The 23,840-nt window shown below is 40.9% G+C and overlaps 1 protein-coding gene across 2 annotated transcripts in view; it reads left to right on the plus strand.

Moving 5' to 3' along the window:
• Window positions 1–23,840, plus strand: part of EDIL3 (EGF like repeats and discoidin domains 3) — a 1,054,696-nt gene that overhangs the window by 209,579 nt on the left and 821,277 nt on the right. The window lies entirely within an intron of this gene.

Here is a 23,840-nt window from a genome sequence, read left to right on the forward strand (position 1 = left end):
CTGAGCACGTAACATGTTCTTATTCTTATTCTACCACTGTACACACAATGTTCTTTGACTTCTCCAGTGCGTTCAATACCTTGCAGACACCCTTTCTATCCAAAAAGATGACTGATATGAAGGTGGAGGAGGGATGAGAAATTGATTAACGGACTACCTGTCAGACAGGACACAGTTAGTACAGATGGGAGAGGTTGTGTCTGGAAGATTATTGAGCAGTGCAGGTGCCCCTCAGGGAATGGTGCTGTCACCCTTTCTTTTCACGTTGTGTACAGCAGATTTTCAGTATAAATCTAATTTTTGCCACCACAAAAAATTCTCGGTTGACTCTGTTGTAGTCAGATGCATTAGGGGGGCCGGGGTAAGGAGGAATATAGAAGAGTGGTATTGGATTTTGTGGATTGGTGCCAGGCTAACTATTTACAACTAAACATAAATAAAACTAAGGGGCTGGTGGTGAACTATAGTAGGAAAAAGCTGGACTGTTCACCTGTCACTATTGCTGGTCAGGAAGTGGGCAGGTTCAGAGTTATAAATATTTAGGGGTCCACTTGGACAGCAAACTGGACTGAAGGTGCCATGTGGAGAAGATTTGCAAGAGGATGAGCAAACTGTGCTTCCTACGGAAACTGAGGTGGTTCAATGTTTGCAGCAAAATATTAGAATTGTTCTACCAGTCCGAAGTGGCAATCTTTTTCGCAATCATATGCTTGGGAAGTTGTGTGCGGGTGTCTGATGCTAATAAGCTAAATAAGCTTATCCATAAGGCAAGCTCCGCTGTTGGCCACCATCTTGCCACTTTTGAGGAGCTGGTGGAGAAAAGAATTCAGAAGACATGTTTGCCAATAATGAGCAATAATTGTGAATTAAAAAATCATCATTATTGCTGAAGAATTGGATTACTCCAGTAGCACAGCCCACCTAACATGTTTTATCCAAGTGGATCAAATGATGAGATATTGTAAGAGATGTATGATGGTGCTGCACTGTGTATGGTTTTATGGGGGATAGTGATAACATCTTTAAACTTAAGAATACTATTTTGATACAAATTTATAAACAATGGCAGGGGTCTATTATATACCACTTTTCGTTTTTTACAGTTATTTTATCTTGTTGTGAATAGTAAATCTAACTCAGTCTCTGCATAGTTACCTAATGGACAGACTTTAAAAAAATACAAAACTAAAATGATATCAAGATATCAAAGTGTCTATTGAGAAGTCTCTTTCCTTGTGCGTGGAGACTGAGCAATATCTTCATATTCCGTTCAGAGCGGCAAAGTGCTACATTTATAAAGTCAGCTAATGTTCCATTTTTGACTTCTAGAATATTCACATTCTGATTTGCATTGTAAAATAGGACAAAATGATGGAAGGTAGAATTCATGCATGTCAACGACCTTCAGATAAACACATCGTAAATATCTTTCCACAGATTTTGGCTGTGTGAGATGCATGATAAAATATTACTGTTTTCTTCAATGTTGGCTAAACTCTACTATTAGGAGAAAAATATTCACTACGAGTAGTTTTATTAGGAATAATAACTCAGCGTGCTGCTTATACTTAATGGAATAATCAAAAAGATTGCACTCTAGCCAAAACTATGTTTTTAAGCAGCCAAATACGTAATACAACTGTTGTGTAATGAGCCTTGTCTATGAAAAATGAGCCTCTTTATAATGAGATGTCAACGTACTGATGCAAATGTCTTTATTTTTGCATAATAACACTTTGAGAATGAGGTTTATGTTTGATTTGGTGTAAAATTGGATAGAAACCCACTGAACTGCATTAATTATCCATTTAAAACATATCCAGGTTTGACGATGGGTTGTACCTTTTAGCATGTTTTTTATATGTGTTCATAGATGGCTCGTATAAAGTATGTTGCACTCTTAAGCTACTTTTTATTATGTAGAAATTATTGTTTGTCATGAAATTATTAAAAACTCAAATGAAAATAATTATTCAATATTTCTGGCATTTTATATTACTAAGAAAACTGCCACAATGCTGGCGCTGAGATTCATGGAGCTGGGGTTAAATTCAAGCTTACAATCTCATACAATAATTGTGTATGATTGGCAGGTGGCTGAATCAAGAGGACCCAGTGCTGGTGTAGCAGTGAATCCCTTTCCCTTTCCTTCTCCTTCCCAGCATGCAGGAAAATGAATTGGTTGAATGTAGTGTATCTGCACAGCCAGGTGTCTGAGAGGGAAGCTATTTAGGTAAATTTAGAAGAGGATTCAATGCTGCACTAGCACTGTGTTCCCTTTGATCTCAGGATTGGTTGGGGTCTCAAAGTCCAGAAAGGTCAACCGTAAAGTGATGGAAAAGTGATGGAAACTACTCAGCTAGTTTAGTCATAAACAGGTTGGCATAGTGTGGTGACATTTTGCTTTCATTTTGTTAGTCTGTGGCAGCTTGACTAGAGCAATGTGAACTCCCACTCTCCATTTTTGATCACTAGACCTTTTTGATGTCATAATTTTGCATGTGACCTAATGACTTGGTCTCATGCAATGTCATGATATCGTGGGGTTTTGAAATTGCAAGATTTGCCCACGATTCGATTGCTATCCCAGGGCGTTTGCACCTCCCTGGTTCATCTGCGATGGAGAACCAAAGTGGATGGTGGATCAGAGTAGTATGGATCTTTCTGCTAATCTCTACTAGGTTCAGTAGTAGATATCTGTTATTTGAGTGGATGTGTTGCGTTTTTTACCCTAACTTTTCACTTATCACCATTAGTGAGGGATGCTCTTTTTTCTGGGTTGTTTCCATTGTGTACTTTTTGTGTATTTTTGTACTATTTATATTATCTCTGGATGAAAGAGCAAATTGTATGTTTTCTATGTATTTTGGAATTTTTGAATGCTTTTATATCTGCCTTTCTTGGTTTGTCCCATGAACAAAGTACAAAAATAGATATTGGAATAAAAATAAAAATCTTATAAATGTGCCCCTGCTGTGTATTATGTAATGGCTGTGTCTGACCGTGGAGGAACATGGTCTGATCATACCAGAGCTCCTGGCACAGGAACACTCTTTTTTAAACATATTCAATTGTGGATCTTATTATTTTTATTTCATGGTCTATTGATGAAAATGCACAGTACTTTGTTTGTGGAACAACCCCTTTAATTTACTAATAAGATGTTTTTCATTTACGTGATATTTTGTCGGTTCTTTATTTGTAGATAATTTGCTGGCAGGGAAATGGGAATTTTCTTTGTATCAGTCATTTTTATTTTCTGCCTATTTGTCGTTGTATCCATCGTAAAGCAATTTATGCAATTCCATTATTATAGAGGTATTTTCATCTTGTACACGAATGCCATTGATGTATAGTAGATGTGGGTCTCACTAATGTAACCTTCATCTATGTTGAAAACGGAGTTGGAATTTATTAAGAAAACACATTATAAATGAAGCATGGAGAGAAACTCAGTGTAAAATTATGCGTGGGGCCATTTATGCCTTTAACATACCTAAAAAAGATCCACTATCAAACAGGCTAACTGTGTGTCCTAAATGCCACCTTTTTTATAGACCTTATACATGGGCTTTGGCCATGCCCTGCATCAGTATCATATTGGGGACAGGTATCAGATATGATTAACATCATTTGGGGTCCAGGATAGACCCTCTCTCCTTATCTAGCCTTGTTACACTTCTGAAGTAACACAGAGAACCCTGGTGGGAAGAAAAGAGTCCCACCCAAATTGCTCCACACCCTGCTTATACTGGCAACAAAACAGTTACTTAAATATTGGCTAGACCCCTACACTCCCCCCACTGCAGAATTGACAGCTCAAATTAAACATTTTATAGGAGTGGAGCAACAAGACGCCCTTAGTAATAAGGAAACGCAATCAGGCAAATTTCTTGCGAAATGGAAGCAGTTTATTGTGAACTGTTTCTCATTAAATGAAAAAAAAGAAAATGGTGGAACCCTTCACTTCTACAGCTTGGTACATATTGGAAGATCATAAAAATAGCCTGGGACCACTACGCTTAAATTAAAGAAGGGGAAGAACGAGTAGGGTAGAGAAATCATTAGGTAAGGGTTTATAGTATGAGTATAGAAGTATTACTTCATCACGATGGCTTCAATAAGATAGAATATCAGCTAGATTTTATGTCAGCTTAGTTTATGTAAGTTATAAAGTTATATGGTTAATTCTTGTATTGTTTGTATTACCAGTCAATCCTAAGAGCAATGTCATTGTATACCCAGTCTGCGTATGGGTATCTCATTATCGTCTTTAATCTGGTTTGTTCTTATGTTTTATGAAAATACCAATAAAAATTATATATTTAAAAAAAAAAAAAAATTGAGTGCCGATGCGCACCTCTGTTGGTGGATGAAATTCTCATTTATTTTTTGTGGGAATTGCAGCCATATCTTCACTGACATCCTGTTTGTCCTGTTTTCGAGACATGAGCTATGGGTTCTATTGGTGGGAAGCTCATCTAATATACATTTCTGTCATATTTTGCCAGGAATTTTCGAGATGGGAATACCTCTTTAAGTCACATGAGCTTGTTAGCTCAGCACATTTCTTTTGTTAGGACACTGGGCTCACATGGTGAGGTGGATCCCATATGCTCAAGGTCCGGGTGGACACACGGGCCACGGGAGTCAATGCAGCAGCCAGATGGAGCACGCGGAATACGGGCCTGGAGGATCCACCTCATCATGTGAACCCACTGTACATAACAGAATACCAAGATCACTGGCAGGAAGTAGGGTTGCTAGAAACCACAGACAAGTAGGTAAAGTCCTGAAGACCACAGTCAGATAGCAGGGTTATTAGAAACCGTAGATAAGCAAAGTCCTCCTCTAACAGGTAGCTAAGTTACTGGAAACCACAGGCAAGTAATTCATTAACTGGAAATCACAGACAAGCAAGAGATGTACTGAAAATTGTGGACTTTAACTGTGCATACTCAACTAAAAGTTATTAGCAAGCCTTAGAGCAATACCAAAGCACAGGTGTATCTCTAGGGAGCCTTTATATAAGCCATGGAAAAACAACACATGGATCACGCCGGGCTACTTGCATAGCCTGATGTGGAACACCCGAAAATCAAATGGACCGGGACAAGTGTGTAACATCTTTCACCCAGAAACCCTTTAATCTTCTTTGTGGTGTCCAGTTCTAGACGTCACATTTTAAAAAAGACATCGAAAAACTGGAGCAGCTTCAGAGAAGAGCTACCAGGATGGTGAGCGGACTGCAAACTACGTCCTACAAGGAATGGTTAAAGAATCTCATAATTTTTAGCTTGCAAAAAAAAAGGCTGAAAGGAGACTTAATATCTGTCTACAAATATCTGAAGGGGTGTCACAGTATAGAGCGATCATCCTTATTCTCATTTGCACATGGAAACACGAGAAGCAATAGAATGAAACTGAAAGGGAGAAGATACAGATGAGATATTAGAAAAAAAATTTTGACAGTGAGGGTGATCAATGAGTGGAACAGGCGGCCACGAAGGGTGGTGAGTTCTCCTTCAATGGACGTCTTCAAACAGAGGCTGGACAGACATCTGTCTGAGATGGTTTAGTGAGCAGGGAGTTGGACATGATGACCCTGGAGGTTCTTCCACCTCTAACATTCTATGATTCTTTCAAACATAAATTCTAATTAATAAAACAAGAATTTCCTATATCAATGGACAGAACTATAGGTGACGCAGAGATCACAGTCACACTGGTGCTTTGGAAGCCCATGGGAGTCTGAGAAGGTCCCGGTGTCCCGTTTGATGAGGTTAGTACTTTATATAGCATATTAAAGTTGGGGTGGGGGCTACATTATAGATTTTGAATTAGGGCAAAGCAGTTATTAATAGTCATTGGGGTGATCATGTACTGTAGATATAAGATAACTAAATAAGCCTGAAGAGTCAAAAACTCATAAACTGACTCTTTCATGGCCATTTATGAGTCAGCTACATTAGTGAGCTAGAAAAAGTGGTATGACAATACTTTCATGTACTGTAAAGAAATTCTCAATAGCTATTTGCAGTAAAAGTACCATTTATAATAATATTCTTTGTAGCTTGAGGTCTCTAAAATCCATTGAGTAAAGTAATATTTCCCCTGTAAGGAAGGTGCAGTTCTAGCAGATTATATAAAAATCATTAATGTCAGACTTTGCTGAATCACATGTGAAAGTGGCACTGACGCTTGTGATCGTAATGTAATGGCTTACCCTGAAAAACAGTAGCAAATAAATTCCATAAAAATTCCCGAAATTACATTTAAGTTTCCCTGAAGTGCTAAAGTGTTTTATTGTTTTCTCTGCAATATAATAACAGTTTCCATTGGTTTTATCATAAGTCAACACTGATAGCGGTAATATATGTTTTTCAGGTCATTATGTCAACAATGTGCCACAAAATTAGTTTTAAGCCTTTGCTATAAAATGCTCATAATTTTTCATTGCGGTTATTAAACGGAAATTAATACCTTGCAATATTTTTCTCCAAAGAGCCTAATTCTTTATAAATTTCCATGCTGATTTGACATATATTTGCTCAGCAAATTGCTCGCTAAATGAGGATTTTACTCGAGCTGCATTTGTTTCACGAAGCTTATATTAGTTTTCAGATGATGAATTTTACAATTTTACAAAGATTAATCAATGATAAATTGTATAGGTGGAACTGTGATATACTTAGGGCATAGCCAGCCGTGGGAAAGCAGACAAGCCGCTTTTCTCACAACCAGTTCTTCTATTTTTAAAATGTCCGTCTACTCTCATGAAAAATGTGACTATATGTTTCTAATGCAATAGTATGAAAGACTTGGCACTCGTCGGTATACAAGTTAAGAAGGCAAACAGTTTATTTTGTGCAATCCAAAATAGTGCAATGTGATATAACAATTGACATTTTGGTCTACCATCCACACCTTCATCAGAAAGGTTGCAGATTGCTAAAGAGAGGAAGGACACATTTGTAGGTGCACTGTGGTATGCGTCAACCATCACTGTGGTAGGGTGTAAAAGGGAAGCTATCACCATCACCTACATAAATGATTATCCGGTGATAGCTTCCTTTTAATGAATGACGGTTGGAATTTATCATGTTTGATCCTTTGTTCCAGTGGAGTAAATGTCACTTCCAAGCACAGCGTGTATACTGTATTTATGATGAGATGATTTTACATAGTAACATAGTAACATAGGTTGAATAAAGACCTAGGTCCATCCAGTTCAACCTTTCTCCCCCAATTATACTCCCTACACTAACTTACTAACTTGCTGGGACTAGGCCTCACAAATGTATTATTACCATTTTTATTATTGCTGCACTATTACATTTAAAAATGAACCCGTTTATAATTTTTTTGATTAGTTTTATATTTTGTATTACTCTTATGATTCTAATTATAGTATTACTAAAATCCCTATGCCGAAATCTGTTGGTCCAGAAGAAACCAAAAACCCCAGGACACATTCAGCCAATTTGCATCGTGGGGAAAAATTCCTTCTTGACCCCGAGAAAAGGCGATCAGTCCTAGAACCCTGGATCAAACCTAATTATGATACTAGTTATGTAGCTACTATTACCTTATTAAATGTACTACTATTGGTACTATAGGTACTAAAAGTACTATTGATGTTATGAATCTGAAAACATTTTCAAATAGCACCATGTGTAATTTAGATATGCCTGTACTGGATCTGCAATGCTGATCACATAATCAGAAATATAATACAGGTGTTTATAGCAGATGTACTATTATGTTAGTTTATCATGTATATTATTATTAAGGTTGACTTAATCGTGGCTCTTACTTTTACGAGCTATGAGCTTGCTCAAATGTCCTGTGACTTCTATAGGTAAATGTAATAGCAGTGTAGACAAGGAACAAACATTAACAGTCTGCTAATGTGTTGTAGCAGGACAAAGCTCCTGACCAGAACTGTCACTCATGGAGGATTGCCTTCCCAACAAACAACAAGAAAGTAAGGAGACTGCATAGCTCTGAACTGCTTAAGAGACAACTTGAAAATACCCCTTTTAGGACTTGCGCATTTTATTCTCATACGAGAAAGCTATTTTTTTGTTGTATTCCATAATCCATAGTATTTTCATTTTTTCATAGTTTGACAGCTTGTATTTTTTCAGAATGAGTGTTATTTGTGATTTGCCGCATTTTGGGGCAAATTTAACTTATTTCCTAACTTCCAAAAACTGTTTATAGGGAGAAATAAAAAACAAAAAACAGTTCTGCTATTTAAAATTTTTCACTTTTCACTATTCACATTCTGCACAAGTATGGTGTTAAAGGGGTTGGATTGTACAACGAACAAAGTATATTTTAATTAATTTATCTTGGAATAATAATAAGTTCTACTATTGGATGTGTTAAAAAAATTGTTTCTGTGCTGGGAAATTTGTCCCTGCTATGTACTGTGTAATGGCTGTTTCTGACCATGCCATTGTATGTCATATGGTGTTGAGGATTTATAGGGGTTGTTCAGGCGTGGGACAAAAGTCTGCAGACACTCTATGTGCCTGTAGATTACCAAAGCGTGACAGCGTGCAGTGTGCATGCTGTCATAATTCCCCAGTATTCCTCTTGTGAACGTTTGGACTCGTGACCACATGCATGCCATTTGCACCCTTGGGACACAGCCCCACTATCAGTATTTTGTCAGTATTTTTTCTCAGGAGTGGGAGCCAAAACCAGATGAGGAACAATCAGAGAAAAGGTATAATAGAAACAAGTGCACCAATTCTGCATTTATCACCCCCTCCTGGTTGTGTTTCCCACACCTGAGAAAAAATGCTGTCTGAATACTGACCAAATACTGATAGTGGGGCTGTGGCCTTGCAGTCATATACTGACTTGGTATGCTTCTTTCAATTCACTTCTTTTTAGAGAACCGCCATGTATCTACTTGGCAATGAGTAGCCAGTGAAGACTTTGATGATAAATGCTAAAGGTCCCCGTACACATTAGACTAATAATAGCTGAACCCGCCATTATCGTCAGTCTAATGAGGGTGTGCGGTCGACGATTGATGATCGGGAGAGATGTCAATCACACATGTTCAATTTCAGATTCTGATTTCAGATTTCTGATTGCATTGTTCTCTCTGAGATAAACCGCCAGCCAACATGTCAGCTGACGGCTTTCCCATAGAATTCACGGAAGTGCTGAGTTGGCTGTCAGCTGAGTGATCAGCCGAAGAATCATTCAAACGTCAGTCATCTAATATGTATGACTAGGTTACGGAAGGACCTGGGGAAAATTAGATTAGCTGGGCAGTGTGAAGGGTGAATTGGAAGAATGTAAGAGAGGGAGATGGGGGGTCAGAGGTTGATGTTGCAGTCATCTAGTGTAGGTGGGAGAATATCCAGGACATGAATAAGAAGTTTTGATGACCCAAATTTAAGGAATGAGGAGATCTGAGAAAACTTTTTGAGATGAAGGAAAGCTTGAAAGACAGCGCAGAATCAAAGGTTATCCCGAGATTAAGGGCTAGGTAATGTGTGAAACTGTTAACAATGTGTGGTGGGTAGGGTGCGTGAGATAAGTGAAAAGATGAATAATTTATTATTCATCATATTTTACAGGACCACTTGATTCTTCTGAACCAAACTTTTGGACTTGCCTTTAAAAATTCTACAAACCTTTACAAAACTAGTATTATATTGTATCCCACAAGGAATTAAGATATTTTTTTGAAAGTTATCAGGATATAGTCATACACTGCATCTTCTGTGAATGTCCTACAGCTGAATGGGGCTTGAAGATATCCATGTGATTCCTACTTAGATAAATGCCTTCACATAGAAGCTGCGGAAGGAAAATACACAATGGTTACATGGCTGTGTAGATCTCCAATGTGTGATAGCAGTGCATTTTCATATGTGAGTGATGTGTTTAATATGTGATTAATATGACTGCCGGAGTGAATGTCTCCTCAGTAAATTATAAGCTGTAGCACATACGAAGTAGAGAATCTGTTTGACAGGATTCTAATTAGTTTAGCTGTGAGTAGTTTACCTGTGAATGTGTAGGATGGATCATTTGTTAGCTGTGAAAGACTCAAGTTTAATTTCAATTAATTGCAATAGACATTTCCCACCATGGTGCCATCTTCTCATTCTTCTCAGTGCAATAAAGGCTTCTTAGTCTTAATCTGTGCTTGCGTTTTTTTATGGTGTTTGATATTTAAGTACTTTTATGCTTTCCTCTGGATGGGCAACAAAAATGACCTTCTTAGTCTGACCATATATCTATATATCCAGGTCAAAAGAAAAGGGTCTAAGACTATAATGAAATATTTATTTACTGTTGATAATTCTTTCTTGTATGGAGCGAAAGTATTCAAAAATGACACTTTCATCATGCTAGCATTTGTGTTGCCTACTGCTGATACACAATTTAAAAGACAGTTTCCTAGAAATACTAATTTAAAAGTTTAATTATAGTTCTAAATATGGAAGGAAAAAATACAATCTCAAAGATTTTTAATGGGACGTCAAACTGTTCTTTTAGATCAATGGAAGATTATCTCAATTAAGTTGCACATTGCTCTAATACTCATTTTGAGATTTTTTTCAGAAGCTTTCAAAATGTTTGCCATATAATATAGAGAGTGTGTATGATTGCTATTATCTACAATGTAATAATAATAATAATAATAATAATAATAGAAATATATCAATGTAATGGACCTTTTTTGCCTGAAGCGTCTCACTTATTGGCACTCTATGGTAACTCCATATGTCTGTAAGGTTTGTAGAGACCCTTCCAAAGAATATTGAACTGGTAATGTTTGTGTGCTTTGAAATGTTGCCAATATTATACTTATATTTTGTGGTTACTATTGATTTTTGCTATTATATATTCCACCAAATGTATATATGCAGCTTTGTATTTGTGTAAGGCTATCATGAATCTCTGTGGCATTTTTGATAGGGTCCTTCCAAAAATTGCTCTTGTCATTGCAATCAAAAACATTTAGGTTGGTTGGGTGCACCCATCTTCAGCATGAGGGTAAGAGTCTGATATTGTTGACCCCACTAGATAGATAGTGATCATGGATGTGATCTGCCTAAGAGAACCATCACTGCCACATTTGCTGTGTTATAAATTATAAGTTGGACTGTAATAGTGACTTTTAAAGGGAATCTGTCACTATGTTTTTTCTATGCAATCTGAGGACAGTATTATGTAGGGGTTAAAACACTGAATTCAACGATGTGTCATTTATTAACCCCTTTCCAACCCTTGCCATATTAGTACGCACATTTGCGTACCCCCGGTTCAGTGAGGGCTCCGGCGCTGAGCCCGCACTGAACCGAGCACATGTCAGCTGATTCTTACAGCTGACATGTGCCCGCAACAGCGGCTGTTAACATGTTAAATGCCGCTGTCAATCTCCGACAGCGACATTTAACGCGCGCTTCCGGGTTGCGCGTCATAAGCCCCACCAACTGTCAACCCCGTCACGTGATCGCGGGTCACCGATGGGTGTGCATGACAACCCAGGGTCTGCAGCAGACGCCAGTGGTTGTCATGATCTCGTCGCTATGAGCGCCACCTAGTGGTCGGCGCTCATAGCACAGAACCATTTCTGCTATATGCAGGGGATCTGCTGGTCCCCTGTATGTAGCAGAGACGATCAGACAACTGCTGCTTCTAGTCTCCTATGGAGACTATTGAAGCATGCAGTAAGTGAAAAAAAAAATGTTTTTATAAATATAAAAAAAATAAAAAAAATATAAAAGTTTAAATCACCCCCCTTTCACCCCATTCAAAATAAAATATAAAAAAAAAAACCCACATACACATATTTGGTATCGCCGCGTTCAGAATTGCCCCATCTATCAAAATAAAAAAAGAATTAATCCGATCGGTAAACGGTGTAACAAGAAAAAAATTCTAAACGCCAGAATTACGTTTTTTTGGGCGCCGCAAAATTGCAATAAAATGCAATAACGGGCGATCAAAACATCGGATCTACCCCAAAATGTTATCAATAAAAACGTCAGCCCGGCGCGCAAAAAATAAGTCCTCACCCAGCCCCAGATTCCGAAAAATGGAGACGCTACAGGTCTTGGAAAATGGCGCTATTTTTTTTTACTTTTTTTACCAAATTTTGGAATTTTTTTTCACCACTTAAATATAAAATAACCTACACATGTTTGGTGTCTAAGAACTCGCAATGACCTGGAGAATAAGAATGGCAAGTCAGTTTTAGCATTCAGTGAACGTGGTAAAAAAATAAATAAAAAACATCTGTGGTATTGCACTTTTTTTGCAATTTTCCGCACTTGGAATTTTTTTACCATTTTCCCGTACACGATATGGTAAAACTAGTAATGGCGTTGAAAAGTACAACTTGTCCCGCAAAAAATAAGCCCTCACACGGCCATATTGTCCCAAAAGTAAAGACGCTATGGCTCTGGGAACAAGGGGAGCAAAAAACGAAAAAGCAAAAATGACAAAACCCAAGGTTGCGAAGAGGTTAAGCAGTGTGCTGTTGTTTACTTACAGTGAAGGTTTTATCACTAGGAGATTACTATTGCCCGGTCTACAGCTTACACGTCTGCTGGGCCAACCATGCCTCCTCCTCTGACAAGCAGGTCACTGTCAATGTACTATGTACATAGAGAGCCTGGTGTGGGCGGGGTTAGCTTTCTGAGCTCTGCTTCATTTTACATCTAAAAACTCTGATTGTGTCACAACTGCTGCATCTAGTAAACTAAGTGATTCATCGTTGGAATCTGGGTCTCTTTTCCTACATTATGCTGCTCTCAATGAGGTAGCAAAAATCTGGTGGCAGATTCCCTTTAAGATTCTGTACCTCTTCAGCTGGAGAAGATATTTGTACTGAGCTGTTAAACCATTACCTGGTATCCCTTGTGGCAGTACAATGTTTATGTATGCTGTACCCTCCTGTGAAGAGTAATGAGTAACATTCAAGTGTTTTTTTGGAAAAATCCCTGCTGCTTGAGCATACCACTAGAACATCTTATATGATTTTGATTTTTAAACAGAGGTGCACTGTTTTGTAGCATGCTCAATTGGCATTGCTTATACAGGTATGTAGTAGCTATAAAATATGGTGCTTGGGACTGGCATTATGGGGATATCAAACTGGGCACTTGCCGAGGGCTCTCATCCACATTGGGCTCCCTGCCTTTGCAGCCTGTCTACGGTGTGAATAGAGGATGCACAGCATTACTTACAATTTATCCTGTGCATCCTCAGTAGTACTGGAAGGTCACTCTCAGCTTCCTGAGAAGTATATACTGTATTGGTGTGTGTATATATATATAGTGCTCAGCATAAATGAGTACATCCCTTTTGAAAAGTAAGATTTTAATCAATATCTCACTGAATAGAAGAACAATTTTCAAAATCTTGACAAGACTTATTTTTCATAGAACACTTTTTAGTCTTTAGCATGAAAGTAAGGTTGGTAATATAACTTTCATTACAAAATCTTCAGTTTTTCCCAAAGTAGTTGATAAATTTATATCACTTTCATTCACAAATGTAAGTCATGGGTGCATGGGTCAATAGGACACTCCTGGTCATCGCCCATGAGACATGACTGGGAGTAACCTATGGAACCTTGTTCTCCTCATGTCTCACCACAGGCGATGACATTACTGACGTCATCACTCATGAGATAGGACCATGAGTAGCCTATGGAGCATCGTTCTCAGAACGTTGCTCCATAGGTTGCTTGGGAGAATCGCTGGATGTCGTGGGAAACCACAATGGATTACGTCGGAACTTCTGGGATTCTTTTTTAATAATAAATGGGTAAACCAGGGAATGTGTGTTGAACTCTTTATTCAAAAAAACTTTTTTTCCTGTGTGTGTGTCTTTTTATTTTTAAATACGGGGTTAGTAATGGGGTTCTCTGATAGACACCTCTCCATTACTATATAATAAAACCCGGCACTCGAAGACTCAATTGATTTTCTTTTTTGTAATAAAATAGATAATAATACAGAATACAAACGTTTCGGTCGCATAGGACCTTCATCAGTGTACTAAAACAACAAAACAAAAAATGAAAAAATGAATAACAGTCATTACGTGGTCACAATGGTGAAATTAAATATATATCATTAATAATGTTGAGCGAGTATGTTCTGTCCGAGTATGCTGGGTGAGCTCCGAGTATTTACAGCTGCTCGGTGTTATGCTTGAATCGCTCCCGTGTGCATGATTTGCAACTGTTTGACAGCTTTATTACATGTGAGGAACGTGTAAGACATTGACATTCCTCCCATGTAATAAAACTGTCAAACCGTCGCAAATCATGCACACGGGAGTGATTCAAGCATATCACCGAGCAGCTATAAATACTCGGTGCTCGGCGAAAGGGTTAACAGAACATACTCGCTCAACACTAGTCATTATATATTGCATAACATATAGGTATAATGGTTGTAAAATGGGAAAAGGAACGGGAGGGAACAGGGAAAGAGGGGAAGGGAGCATGAGGTTGATGTCCCAGAGATATAGAGAATTGGAAAGAGAACATACCAGTATTCAGAGGTGAAATTGCCTGGAGTGGGCTGAGACCACAATGAAGGCTGCGGAGAGAGAGGGTATTGGTTATAGGAAACAGCCTGTGGACCCAGGGAGAGGCAAAAGGATAGGCACATACCTTAGTTGAGTAAGTAAGATATAGATAGGTGTATGGAAACGCGGTGTCCACCGAATGTTCCTTATGGTGTCAGGTATGGGATGCAAGGGGCAGGCCTTAAGTAGGTAGTGGTTGGATCCAGTGAGGAAAGATAGGATAGCATTGGTGGCAGTGAGGCGCCGAGATTCCACATGATATTGGAAGGACCTGCCGGACCCGAAGTGACGTAGCGGCCGCGTCACTAGGTCCTGATGCATAGCGGCGGTCACGTGGGTGGAAGTGACGTGCCACTTGCGTTCCAAGGTGGAGGTTGTGCGTTCCACTGTGTGGCTGGATGGCATGAATGATTAGAACAAGGGGTATGGTAAAGATGGGAAGACAGAATCCAAGGAGGGGACATCAGGAAGGATCAGGGAAGGAGCAGGGATCTAGGGATGGTTCTAAAAGACAAGAAAAAGAATGTTAGACTGCACAAAATAGAAAAAAGACATGATACTTGTGAATGGCAATGGCAATTATATATAAGTATACAAGTGTAATAGTATTCTTGCATAGTATTGCTTAGATTTTACTCTGTAAGCAAAATGTAACACATAACATTTGTAGAATAGCAACAAAAAATGAGATCAAATTTTCAACTTGAACCAGTAGATACCATCTTTATTAAAATATATCACTGGCTGGAAGCATTCTGTGTTTGTGACCGAATTGATATGAGTTTAACGCAAAAAGTTATGGAGCGATATGATTATATAAATAGCTATTAAGGTTTTAGGTGAATGAGAGAAGGTCATATTCTCTACTGAGTCCCCTGGGTGTAAGAGATTGTAATTCATGGTTCCAATAGGCCTCCCGGTGCTTAAGCATATGTATACGGTCACCACCTCGGCATGGTAAGGGTACATGATCAATAGCTTGGAATTTAAGTTGTGAAATTGTGTGACCGGCTGTTATGAAATGGTTGGGTAATGGTAGTAGTAAGTTCTTGCAGTGTATGGTAGATTTGTGTTTCGATATGCGGTCCTTGACGGATTATGTCGTTTCTCCAATGTAAATGAGCCCACATGGACATTTGATCAAATAGACCATGAAGGACGAATTGCAAGTATAGTAGTCATTCATTTGGTATTGTTTGCCTGAGTGTGGGTGGTAGAATGTATTATCTCTGGTGACATTATTACACTGGTAGCATTGTAAACAAGTGAACGTGCCGGTTTTCGGGTTCGAGAGAAATCTTTGTCGGGGTAAAGTTTTAGTGGTACCAAAGTCAGCTCGGATAATACTGGACAAATTCGGTATATCCCCTGAGGTACAAGATCTTTGCATAGATCTCCTTACCTTAGTTTTGACCAAAAACTTTTTCCTGTTCCAAGACTCCTATTACCTCCAAAGACAGGGGACCGCTATGGGCTCGAATGTAGCCCCTCCTTATGTCAACTGCTACATGGCTACATTTGAAGATAATATCATCTACCCCAATGCACTGTATAAAGCTCATGCCATTATATGGAAAATATATATAGATGATATATTCTGCATATGGGGAGGTCTGGTCAAGTCACTCACAGATTTTTTCAATACCATCAATTCAGCATGGGACAGACTTAAGTTCACTATTTCCTTTGATACAGATTCTATCAACTTCCTAGACACAAGGGTCATTAAGAACCAAGAGGGAGCACTTTATACTGACCTCTACAGTGCTGGCCAAAAGTATTGGCACTAGAGATGAGCGTTGTTCTACTCGAACTGTTCGCCAATCTCAAATTCGAGCTGTTTTGGGCGGTGTTCGAGCCGGTCGGCGAACACGAACAATTTGAGAAAAATTCGGCTGTTCGAGGTTATGTTCGATAACTGTTCGTGCACCAAAATCATAACTGGATTTTTTCTCAGTAATGATGAAAATTAATGTTAATACGCAGTTTGAGTGTACAGCGGGGCGGGGGGAGGGGCAGGGGATGGATCTCTGCAGGAACAATGAAGATCTCCATTTTTTTTTCTCTTTCCCGCATTTGCAGTGGGGAGGTGCAATCTGTCAGCCTATCAGCAGCGCACACACGGAGCGAAGTGCTTTTTTTCACACAAGCAAGGGCATGTGTGATTGGCAGTGTATGTCACATGTCCTTGCCCTATAAGACCAAGCCATTTTCCCCGTCGCCAACATTTTCTCACTGCTGCAGCTGCGTGTTAGACGGCACCGCTGTTGCTGTGTGCGCTATACCTTGTTAATTTCAAGCCAATTTTCGCACAAATATACAGATAGCTTGGGAGTAGGGAATAGTTGTGATTGCAGTCCTTTTAAGGACTAGGTTACAGCATTTCCTATGACTTTTATCAAGCAGGTCTGTGCTCTTAAATAGATAGATTGTGGGAGTAAAGACTAATTGTAATTGGAGTCCTTTTCAGGACTAGGTTACATCAGTTCCTATCAGTTTTTGCCAGGCAGGTCTGTGCCAGTGCTGTGCAAGTTTTTTTCACAGCATTTGGCTGAATCTAGCAAAGCTAATCCTTTTTGGATTATTGCAGAGTGTGTTAGTCAGTGGAGTAGCCTATCTGTGTTGCAAGATACACCACCTGTGTATAGAATACCAATTTTTTTACTGCACCTAGTGAAGTAAAATCTTTTGGGCATAGCATCATCCTATTAGTCCATCTATACTGACCTCCATCAGGTTGCAAACTGAATATAATTTTTTTCTGCATCTAGCTCTGAAAAAATATTTGGGCTTCTAGCAGTGTGTGGGACTTGGTCTATTAGTCCATCTATACTGACCTCCATCAGGTTGCAAATTAAAAATAATTTTTTTCTTCATTTAGCTCTGAAAAAATATTTGGGCTTCTAGCAGTGTGTGGGACTTGTTCTATTAGTCCTTCTATACTGACCTCCAGCAGGTTGCAAATTGAATATAATTTTTTTCTGCATCTAGCTCTGAAAAAATATTTGGGCTTCTAGCGGTGTGTGGGACTTGGTCTATTAGTCCATCTATACTGACCTCCATCAGGTTGCAAATTAAAAATAATTTTTTTCTGCATCTAGCTCTGAAAAAATATTTGGGCTTCTAGCAGTGTGTGGGACTTGGTCTATTAGTCCATCTATACTGACCTCCATCAGGTTGCAAATTAAAAATAATTTTTTTCTTCATTTATCTCTGAAAAAATATTTGGGCTTCTAGCAGCGTGTGGGACTTGTTCTATTAGTCCATCTATACTGACCTCCATCAGGTTGCAAATTAAAAATATTTTTTTTCTGCATCTAGCTCTGAAAAAATATTTGGGCTTCTAGCAGTGTGTGGGACTTGGTCTATTAGTCCATCTTTACTGACCTCCATCAGGTTGCAAATTAAAAATAATTTTTTTCTGCATCTAGCTCTGAAAAAATATTTGGGCTTCTAGCAGTGTGTGGGACTTGGTCTATTAGTCCATCTATACTGACCTCCATCAGGTTGCAAATTGAATAAAAAAATTTTCTGCATCTAGCTCTGAAAAAATATTTGGGCTTCTAGCGGTGTGTGGGACTTGGTCTATTAGTCCATCTATACTGACCTCCATCAGGTTGCAAATTAAAAATAATTTTTTTCTGCATCTAGCTCTGAAAAAATATTTGGGCTTCTAGCAGTGTGTGGGACTTGGTCTATTAGTCCATCTATACTGACCTCCATCAGGTTGCAAATTAAAAATAATTTTTTTCTTCATCTAGCTCTGAAAAAATATTTGGGCTTCTAGCAGTGTGTGGGACTTGTTCTATTAGTCCTTCTATACTGACCTCCAGCAGGTTGCAAATTGAATATAATTTTTTTCTGCATCTAGCTCTGAAAAAATATTTGGGCTTCTAGCGGTGTGTGGAACTTGGTCTATTAGTCCATCTATACTGACCTCCATCAGGTTGCAAATTAAAAATAATTTTTTTCTGCATCTAACCCAGCCAATAGTTTTGGCCTAATACCACAGTTTGGCCACTCAGCTCTGCTCGGTTACCATCCATTGTTTTTTTGTGCAAACAACTCCAGAGTTGTGAATTAGTTAACCACCAAAATGAGTGGAAAAAGGCCTGCTGCTGGTGGAAAGGGGAATAGGCGTGTTGGGAAGGGGAAAAAAGGTTGTGTCCGTGGGGTAGGTGCAGAAGAAAGACCATCTTCCAGCCAAACTAAAATGTCTACTTCTTTTAGCGGACAATGTGATAAGATCCCTTTCTTACGGCCACGCCAATCGCTACAAATTCCAGATGAGGCACAAAAACAGCAGGTGCTTCAACGGATATCAAGTGCTCCTTTAAGTGGGCTCTCCTCCACATCAACTTCAACATCACAAATACTCCAGTCCTCAAAGGTGTCACCCAAATCGCACTTGCTTCGTCACAGCTCCCAAATCTCCAGCTGCCCGTCTGAGTATGAGGTAGAACAGATGGTTGAGTCTGCAGAGCTGTTTACTCATACTATAGCCTGGGAATCAGAGGTCGACTCCAGCGCTTCTGTGAATCCAGACGAGGAAATGATCTGCACTGATGCCCAGAATCTTTATGAGTCGGATCCAGGACCAGACGCAGAAGGTTCTGACCATAATGTAGACCCTCATTCCCAAACTGTAACTCCTGTTGGTGGAGACAATGAGGAAGACGATGATAAGACTCAAATACCTGATTGGAGCGACAACTTTAGTTTTTTGTCAGGGCAGGAACAGGTTGGCTCTGAGGACGACGGGTGTGATAACGCACAGGGTGATGATTATGAGGTCGGAGATCCCACTTACTGTCAACCCACAGTCAGCCAAGAGATGAGGTCAGCAGAGGAGGTGGAGGAAGATGCTAGTGACGACGAGGTCAGGTTGCGCCTTCCTGGACAGAGACGTAGTACTGGAAGCACGTCAACAACTGCATCCTCAAACACAACTCTGCCTCTCACCACAAGTCGTGGTGGCTCTTCAGGTCGCATGGGTGCTAAGCCTTGCATAGCCTGGGCATTTTTTCAGATCGATAAAGATGACCCAACTCGTGTTATCTGTAACATTTGTCAGCAAAAGCTAAGTAGAGGCCAAAAAATACATAGTTTGAGTACTTCATGCATGAACCGGCACATGGACATGAAGCATAAGTTGCAGTGGGAAGCTCAGTGTGCTACAATGCGGCCTAGCCGGCCGGGCCAACCACCGTCTGCCATATCTTGTGCATCCGCGGCCTCTTCATCCTCTGTGACTGGGGGGACAGCAGTCACACCTGTTTTGGGGCGCAGACCTGCCACCTCTTTACCCGCAACAGCCAGCGTGATTGGCAGGTCATCATTTTCTTTGGAGGTGGTAACACCAGCTGGTCTTGAGCGCTGTCCGACATCGATAGCACCACCTTTGGATCAAGGCAACCTAACATGTCCGCCTGCATCTTCCTCACAGACCGGCAGTTTGCCGGGGACACCCTTATCAACCCCGTCTAAGCACAATAGCCAGCCCTCGGTCCCTCAGATGTGGACAAGTAAAAGACCATTTCCTCCTAGCCATGAGAAAGCTAAGAGGTTGAATTTCACCATCTGCAAGCTCTTGGCTACAGAAATGCTGCCTTTCCGCCTGGTGGACACAGAGGATTTTCGAGACCTTATGTCCGTCGCAGTGCCCCAGTACCAGATGCCCAGTCGGCACTACTTCTCAAAGAAAGGTGTGCCTGCGCTCCACCAGCATGTCGCACACAACATCACCGCTTCTTTGAGAAACTCTGTGTGTGACAGGGTGCATTTCACCACAGACACTTGGACGAGTAGGCATGGACAGGGGCGTTACATGTCGCTGACTGGGCACTGGGTAACTATGGTGACAGCAGGACAAGGGGCTGCTGTCCAAGTCTTGCCGTCCCCACGAGTTGTGCGTCAATCCTCTTTATGTCAAAGTTCCTCCACTGCTTCTGCCTCCTCAACCTCCTCTCGGTCTTCCACCTGCACCCAAAGCCTGTCTGGTCATGCCACAAGCTTTCTAACTGCGCAGAAGGGATCCTGCACACCTCCTTACTATGCTGGCAGTAGGGCTCAACGTCATCAGGCGGTTTTTACATTGAAATGTCTGGGAAATGTGAGTCACACAGCTGAGGAGTTGTGGTCAGCTCTGGAGAACCAATTTCATGAATGTATGTCTCCACTGGACCTGAAACCAGGGAAGGCCGTGTGCGACAATGCTGCAAACCTGGGTGCGGCCCTTCGCCGGGGCATGTCACACACGTGCCTTGTATGGCTCACGTGTTGAACCTGGTTGTCCAGCAATTTTTAGCCCACTATCCCAGACTAGATGGCCTTCTGCAGAGGGCACGGTCGCTGTGTGCTCACTTCCGCCGTTCGCATCCCGCAGCTCAGCGACTTACATCTCTACAGAAGTCGTTGGGCCTGCCACTTCACCGGCTAAAATGCGATGTGCCTACCCGGTGGAATTCAACTCTGCACATGTTGCAGCGACTGTGGCAGCACCGACAAGCCCTGGTGCAATACGTTCTGACGTATAGCCTGGGCCAACGAGATTCAGAGGTGGGGCAAATCACGCTGGAGGATTGGTCTCAGACCAGGGACCTATGCACCCTTCTGCACAGTTTTGAAATGGCGACGAAGATGTTTAGTGCTGACGATGCCATTATCAGCATGACTATTCCGGTGATTTACATGCTGGAGCACATGTTAAACAGAATTCGGAGTCAGGTGGTGGTACAAGAGGAGGTGGAGGAAGTAGAAGAGGAGGAGTTGTATGCGGAAGGGCTAACATCTGCAAGGTCCAGACGGTCGGCAGCACCAAGGCGGCAGGCATGTGAGGGTGGGGGAGATGATTTTACCAGGGCGCATGGTAGCAGCCAAACTAGTGAGGAAGGTGCAGGAGCCCAGGAAGAAGTGGAGGACGAACTGATGGAAGACTCATCAGATGAGGGAGACCTTGATCACATTTCTGTTGTGCGAGGTTGGGGGGAGAGGACAGAGGAAGGAAGCATGATTGTTACCTCGCCACCAACACAACAGGGACTTGGTGCTCCTGGATGCGCAACACACATGAGTGCCTTCTTGCTGCACTACCTGCAACATGACCCTCGAATTGTGAGAATTAGAAATAATCCTGACTACTGGGTTGCCACACTGTTAGATCCCCGGTACAAAAGTAAATTTGCAGAAATTATTCCTGCCATAGAAAGGGATGCACGCATGCAGGAGTATCAGCAGAGACTGTTGCAGAATCTTACATGTGCTTTTCCACAAAATACCAGTGGTGCACGTAGTGAATCTCACAGTTCCAACTTGCCAACCGTGGGACCGTCAAGTGTTCAGCACTCAAACCGTAACAGAACCACAGTATCTGCTGGTAACATCAATTTTGCGGAATCATTTCACCACTTTTTTAGCCCATCCTTTGCAAGGCCACAGGAGACAAGAAGTCTGACACATAGTCAACGCCTAGAGACGATGGTACAGGAGTATCTCCAAGTAAACATTGAAGCCACGACTGTGTCACTGGACCCTTGCTCTTTTTGGGCTTCCAATCTGGATAAATGGCCGGAGCTAGCCACTTACGCCTTGGAGATCTTGTCATGCCCCGCAGCCAGCGTTCTGTCTGAACGTGTGTTCAGCGCTGCTGGTGGTGTGCTGACAGATAAGCGCACGCGGCTCTCCACTGATAATGTAGACAGACTCACGTTCATAAAGATGAACAAATCATGGATCCGAAACGACTTTTCTACCCCTGTGTCATCCTGGGGAGAGTAAAAGCTTGATGATTGGTTAAAATCACCCTACCAACCGTTTTAAGCTTTCAAATTACTAATCATGTTTATCTGTATCTTGACTGGAAAATAATTTGGGCTTTGTAGCAGTGTGCAGCACTGATCCTATTAGGCCATCTATAATAAGCTTCACCAGATTTAAAATTAAAAATAATTTTTAGCTGCATCTAGCCCGGAAAATAATTTTGGGGCTCCGAGATGCGCAAGACACATAAGTGCCTTCTTGCTGCACTACCTGCAGCATGACCCTCATATTGTCAGAATTCGAAGTAATCATGACTACTGGGTTGCCACACTCTTAGATCCCCCAAACTTTTCGATCAACCTTTTCATTTTAATAAAGACCAAAAAAATGGTCATTTTTGAAATTATAAGCATTAGCAGGTTGTTAGAAACTGAAATCAAACAGTTTTCAACTCAAAACTTTATTCTAGGTGATGTTACATTTTCACATAGGACCCCTTGTTCGAAAGGAGCTTCTGAACTCTCTCGTCCATTGAATTTGTCAGGTTTTGGATGGTTTCTGCTTCAATTGTTTTGCATGAGGACAGAATACCCTCCCAGAGCTGTTGCTTAGATGTGAACTGCCTCCCGCCATCATAGACACTCCTTTTAATGATGCTCCAAAGGTTCTGAATGGGGTAGAGGTCAGGGGAGCATGGGGGTCACACCATAAGTTTGTCCCCTTTTATGCCCATATCAGCCAGAGATGCAGATGTTTTATGTGCAGCATGAGATGGTGCATTATCATGCAGAAAAATGATCTTGCTGTGAAATACACGGTTCTTCTTCTTGAACCATGGCAGGAAGTGCTGTTTGAGAAAATCCACATACATTATGGAGTTCATCTTTAGCGCCTTCAGGGATCCTAAAGGGGCCGACAATCTCTCTCCCCATGATTCCAGCCCAAAACATTACTCCACCTCCTCCTTGTTGGCGCTGTAGCCGTGTTTGCGTGGGGTGTCCATCAACCAGCCATCCTCCACTCCATTCATCTGGACCATCGAGCGCTGCACGGCACTCATCCGTGAACAAAACAGTTTTGAAATCAGTCTTCATGTAATGTTTGGCCCACTGGAGCCGTTTCTGCTTGTGTGAAGTGGATAGAGGAGGTCGACAGGATGGCGTATGCACAGCTGCAAACCTCTGAAGGACCCTGCATCTTGTTGTTCGGGGGACGTTGGAGGCACAAGCAGCTTCAAAAACTTGTCTGCTGCTATGACAAGGCTTTTTTGCCGCTGCTCTTTCAACCTGACGTAATTGCCTGTAGGAAAGAGTCCTCAATTTGCCCTTATCAGCACGCACACGTGTGTACTGTGAATCAGCTACATACTTCTTGATTGCCAAGACACTTCATCCTGATCATCGCACAATGTTGATTGTAGTCATGCCTTGACCTAAACACTCCACAATTTGTTGCTTCTCAGCAGCCGACACATCCTTTTTCTTTCCCATTTTGGC

This window comes from Phyllobates terribilis, unplaced genomic scaffold (genome assembly GCF_046119375.1).
Source record: "Phyllobates terribilis strain yellow unplaced genomic scaffold, ASM4611937v1 Scaffold_1__5_contigs__length_1240528914, whole genome shotgun sequence".
In the NCBI taxonomy this organism is placed as follows: domain Eukaryota; kingdom Metazoa; phylum Chordata; class Amphibia; order Anura; family Dendrobatidae; genus Phyllobates; species Phyllobates terribilis.